This window comes from Spinacia oleracea, chromosome 2, assembly GCF_020520425.1.
Source record: "Spinacia oleracea cultivar Varoflay chromosome 2, BTI_SOV_V1, whole genome shotgun sequence".
In the NCBI taxonomy this organism is placed as follows: Eukaryota; Viridiplantae; Streptophyta; class Magnoliopsida; order Caryophyllales; family Amaranthaceae; genus Spinacia; species Spinacia oleracea.
Genome location: NC_079488.1, coordinates 23,506,141 through 23,512,184, shown reverse-complemented (window position 1 = coordinate 23,512,184; position 6,044 = coordinate 23,506,141). Strand labels below are relative to the sequence as shown.

General features: G+C 39.6%; 1 long non-coding RNA gene across 1 annotated transcript; it reads right to left on the bottom strand.

Annotated features, from left to right (window-relative positions):
* Positions 1-4,818: 4,818 nt before the first annotated feature.
* LOC130467776 (uncharacterized) lies at positions 4,819-5,808 on the bottom strand. Its single transcript, XR_008927575.1, has 2 exons — positions 5,672-5,808; positions 4,819-5,287 (listed from the first exon to the last, which is right to left on the bottom strand). It is a non-coding gene; the product is annotated as an uncharacterized lncRNA (long non-coding RNA).
* Between the last annotated feature and the right edge of the window lie 236 nt (positions 5,809-6,044).

The following is a 6,044-nucleotide window of genomic DNA, read 5'->3' as shown; positions in this document are numbered from 1 at the left end:
GTATCTGTTTCGCGAGAGACTTTGCTGGGTCTTGGAAAGCTTAAAAACATGCGACAACACAATATCTATAAAGGCTCACAACAATGCAAATGATTAAGCAAAGGCAACTTCTGATGAGAGGTATTGGTTCATACCCCTCATAGAGGCTTATTTTGAATTAGCTAAAACTTGCCAGTGAACACTGAAATTACAGTAACATAATAATTCTCTCTAAAGCCTAGAAAACTATTAGAAAAGAGAAATACAAGTAAAGGAAGGTTGAATTCTAACATCCTACCCCACTTAAGCTGTCGACGCCCTCGTCGACTTACAAGAGTTACAATAGATAAAATAAAAAGCTCATATTCTAAACTCTGCAGTCTCTTTCGCGCCGTTGGTTGATGGCGGTTGTTGGAGTCTTCTTGAATCTTGTTGTGTCTTGGTTGGTTGGTGGGTTTTTGTGGGAGTCTTGATGAGTGTTTCTTTCTGGAGTTGGTTCTTCTAGTGAATCCAAGTCTTCCTTGTTTCTGGTTTCTTGCTCGAAGCTTTTGGTCTTGAGCTTGTATCTTGTTTCTTGTGTTTCTGGCGAGGGGGTATCTGAGATGTCGCCTTTCTGAGTGGCTCCATCACTCGCATTGCCGAAAGGTATCGACCCTTCTCTCTTGTCTTTGTGGGAGTACCTGTGCTTCGAACCAGGCAAGTTTGTCCACCTGCTACAAGCAAAAAATTTAAGTGAGGCATTATAGCTTCTTTGCTGGTACGGAGGAACTCCAATCCAAGTACAGGGTTGAAGTCGTCCATGTTGACGGCAGTGAAGTTCATTTCCTTCCCAGTCTCCCAACTTTGTTTCCAGCTGTTCTGCCACACCGAGGATCGACTTGGATTTAGAGTTGACGTATTTCATGCTACCGCCTCCTTTCTTGAGTACCAACCCCAATCTTTGGGCTTTTGTTTCGGTCACAAAGTTGTGAGAGTCGCCGGTGTCGACCATGGCTTGAGCATTCCTCCCATTCACCATGAGGTCCACATACATCATGTTCGTGGATTCCTCTCTTGTCTTTGGGTCCTCTTTCCCCATTGTATATATCATGTAGACAACACTCATTCTGGCGGTCTCATCGTCCTCACTGCATGCTTATTCTTCTGTCTATTTTGGGGCTTCCTCCACGGACATGGACGAAAATTTCCTCTGCAGGTTGTCGATCTCCCCCTTGTTCTTGCACTCCCACCATTTGTGCGGGCCTCGACATAGCAAACAATTAAGTCTACTAATGTTTCCCGAGGGCGTGCTGATCTTGGATTCCTTTGTGGATAGGGAAGGTGATGACCATGATTTCTACGAGTCTCCTCCCCCGTTTCCTTTCTTGAATCCCCCGTGAGCTGGACGACACCCTTGAGTCACTTCTCCAACTCTTGGGTGAGCTTGGAGTCGGGCCCTCCAAACTTGTAGGCGTCCCCCTTGGTTCATCTTCTGAGAGATGGCCCTTCCCTGTGGAGTAGTCCATTAGTCACTCTGCAGCAGTCATGGCGACCGAGAGGGTGTCAACTTTCGCCCTCAAGACTTCACGCTGCGCCCATTCTTTCAACCCGTGAACTTTTCCCAGGTGTCTATCTTTACTTTCCCCGCTTCGATATCGACGTGCTTTGTGCGCCACCACAGCTTTGCATCATCCGACAAATGCATGGTCGCGGTATCCACATTTAAATTGTCACTCAGCTGACAAATTCTGAAATACTGCTCCATGTCGAAGAGGAAGTTATCAACTTCCTCCAAATCTCTAGCACCACTGTAGTTTCGAGGATTCGGAGGTTTGATCTTCATCGCACCACCCCCACTCGAGTCAATCCTTGTAGCGCACATCAGTGTCGCGTATTTGTCTTGGGCATCTTCAGCTTTCCCTTTAACAAAACTAAGCTGCTCATGCAATCCTTCTCTTTCTTGCATGAGCTCGTCGACCGCATTCTCGAGTCTCTCTATTTCTTTGGCTTGGCCAATCACAATTTCCTCGAGTCGGGTCCATTTTTCTGACTTGCCCTCTAGTCAGGCTAGTCTTTCTTCGATTGATTCCATCTCAGATTGCTTGCTCGGGTCTCTCAATGCCTAGGTTTAAACCTTGGCTCTGATACCAACTGTCACGGTCCGTGTGTTTTGACACCGGATCGTGCGGCACGCTCTTGCCTATGGGGCGGCAAGGGCGCAAGCCTTATGCGGAAAGTGAATCTAAAGGCTCGGGGCACAAGCGGGTGTTTGCTTTAGAATGGGCACTCTTGCCTATTGGCGACAAGAGCGGGGGTCGAGGGTCGATCGAGGCGCTTGTGTGCGCACATCAGGCACAAGCGGGACCGACGACGAGAGTGTATCTATTTTGCGGGAGACTTTGATGGGTCTTGGAAAGCTTAAAAACATGCGACAACACAATATCTATAAAGGCTCACAACAACGCAAGTGATTAAGCAAAGGTAACTTCTAATGAGAGGTATTGGTTCATACCCCTCATAGAGGTTTATTTTGAATTAGCTAAAACTTGCCATTGAACACTGGAATTACAGTAACATAACAATTCTCTCTAAAGACTAGAAAACTATTAGAAAAGAGAAATACAAGTAAAGGAAGGTTATTGGATTCTAACACAGTGGGTCTAGGAACAGGAGAGGAGAGGAGAGAGAGGAGAGTTTTTTTTTTTTTAAAGTTCAGTGTAGAATATTGAATGAGTAAGGGTATAAAGGTAAAATAACACTAACGAAGCACTAACGGCCGTGAAGTCTAAGGGTATTTGGTGCAAAGTAAATTTAAATAGGGGTATATTATGTAATTCGAAACACGCGGGTGTATTTGGTGCATTTCGTTAAACCTCAAGGGCATTTCATGAAAAAACCGTAAGTTTAAAGATGGTTGTGGACCGACACATTGTCGTGGCCTAAATGGGCCGAACCTCGCCAAATCGCTTTGTATCGGGTCGGGTTGTCGTGCATGTGCCTAATTTTACTAAATGTAGTATGATTTGGCATGTTGGGTCGAATCGGGTTAGGCCGTCTCGTGCTTTTCTCAAAAAATGTGGCCCAGGACCAGCCCATGGCCCACAACTTCGAATCCATGTTAGACTGTGTCGGTATCGGGCCTGGCTTTTGCGTGCCGGGTCAAGTCTTGGCCGGCCCGACTCACAACCATCTTTAGTAAAGTTTGGCGATATGAGTAGGGGTGTAACAGAGCCGAGACGAACCGAACCGAGTATTACCCTGTTCATGTTAACGTTCCTTTAATTTAGGCGAGCTCGAACCCGAACACGAGATTTCAACCGAGCTCAAAAATCTGATCAAGCTCGATTCGTTTAAGAGATTTTGTGTTCGTGAACGGTTCATGAACGTCTCGTTTATTAACCCAACCGAGTTCATAAACAAGCCTCTCTCTTTAACGAGCTTTGCACTTTAAACTTTAACCATTTGAAAACATAATTTTGAATGTGCACTAATTTAGCCATTTAAATTCAACATATTTCATTCTGTGATTTTTTTTTTGGAAGTTAAAATGAAAGTCATAATTCGATTTTTATCTATGATCATACAATTACATATGGAAAATTTGATCTATGAACACAAATAGACAATCTTGTTGATGAACATAAATGAACGAGCATATGTATGTTCATGTTCAAGCTCGTTTATCAAACGAGCTTCAAAAGTTGTTCGATTAAACTCGCTCGTTTATTAAATAAACGAACATGAACGAGTTTTAACCGAGCCCGAACCCGAGTAATTTATTGAGAGTCTCGACTCATTTGCACAACCTAGATATGAGCAACTTTAATGGTCTGTGTAGTTTTTTGTGTTTAAAGGAAAAATGGGTTGTGTAGAGACCGACTTGTAATTCATGCTAAAGTTGTAGATGTTGCTCAAATAATGGAAAGAAAAATAATTAATTGCTTGCAAGCTTCAAAACATAGTTATTGTACAAGTTTAGAAAATAGTTAATTATAACTAATGTTGAAAATATTCTCTCTGGCCACTCTCCCATCCTCTCTCCCTCTCTTCTTTTCTTGGGTTTATTTACTTGGCAAAATAGTCAAATTTCTGATGAAATTAGACAATTTTTGACCCTTTGTTTTCATTTAATTCAGCTATTGTCTCTTTTAAATTCAATAAAATTTCACCATATAGGCGAAGTTCGTCCTTGTTCGTTAGTTTCTCTCTATGGTGGAGTTAATTTTAGTATGTTTGGTTTGTCGTTCACTCGTAGTGGATTTATGTAGAATTGGTTCGTTGGAAAAGTTTTATGCGGGATCGCAACATATATTAATATTCCTACTACATTCATATGAATCAAGTGGAAATCCCCGCGGCTACAACAATTTGTTATTTGTTAGACCCTCTCTCTGAAAATGCTGCAAGTTCAAGCGTTATATATGGGAGACGTTTTACAGTGCAAGATCTATTTAGTGACAGTAGTTTTAATAAAAGAGACATTTATTTGATTCAATTTGTCATGCATTTGTTAAATATATATTTCTCTTGTAGATATTGTATGATTCTTTATTAATGAATTAATTTCCTTTAAAAAACACTTATGTTGAATGCTTAAGCGTTTGATTTAAGCAACTTAAAAGTAAAATCTAAAATTGCAAACCAAATTACAATAACTAGTACCTTCAAATTTTCCTTACTTTTTAAGTACTTACTAGCTCTTTTGCCCGTTCTACGCACGGGCTTTGTGTAAGGAAAAATAATTGACTGAATGACACAAAGAAAATTGCATTGACTTGCGATGATTTACTATTTTATTATCCCGGATTTGACTAAATGAGTAAAAGTGTAAAACAACATACAAAAATATTTCCAGTACAACATGAGAACATTAACAATGAAATATGCATATTTTTGTTTTCATCAGTTTTACATATTGATATATACACTACTCCGTGCTGTGAATTACGGAAGCATATGCATGTATCGTGAAATTAGAAACCAATGTTACACGAGTAAACAAAAATGTGATCTTAATTCATCTTTAGTATCACACATAATATGAATACGATGTGTCAACACTCTTTTAAGCAAGAGTTTAAGACAGCCAATCTTCCTTTCCTCTCCAAAGTTGTCACCGCTTGAGGTATCATTTAAAGATCGAACACTAACTGAGGTTGATGTGAGTGTTTAAAGAGCTTTTGGTCTTTAACCATGGTCTTGGGTTCGTGCGTTATATAGAAAAAAAAACCTCTGTTGGGAGGGATGCTGCCCATCAAGATACTCATGCAAACTCCCGCGGAATATTAGTTGACTTGCCGAAGGTGGTGGGAACTTCTCGTAGTGGAACCTAAAAAAATCATTCAAAGACGGACAAAATAGCATCTTCAATTTAATACCCAAATTTACAATGTCATTGCATTCACAACCTAACCGCTAATGCTAATGCCATGATGTACATTATTACGCGCTTCCAAAACCCCATCTAATCAACCCTCCTTAAACATTCCTTCATAATCACATGTTTTCTTGAGAAGCTTAAAAGAACTGCCTAACTTGGAATTTGCAAATTCTCCATCATCTCATTGTTATGAAAATATTGCTACGAAAATAATTGCATGCCTTTAAAAGCTTAATCACCCCAACCCCACCAAATTATTTATACAATTGCAGAAATAAATTGACTGACAGATAAGTTTTTCGATATAATTATAGAATCGACAAAAAAACATACCTCATAAAGAACAACAATATTTTCAAGAACAGAAAAAAAAAGTTGGAAATTAGAAGGAATTAACAAAAATTTATAGTGGACTTATAAGTTGAAAAACGTGAATGATTAAATCAACAAATAATCACCTTATGAAGAACAACAAGGTTCTCAAGAAATGAGAAGATGAGAAGAATAGGAATATGAATGAAAATTTGTGATAATTTATTTAGGGACAATTTTACAATAGCTACAATAAAATGGTAGCCACTATAATTAATTGAATCTCAACCATACAAAAATATAAGACTAATCTAAACCATCCATTAAGTTGACTTTAAATATATATTTTTTTTGAAGGTTGACTTTAAAGATATTAGAAGACAGTTACTAAAAA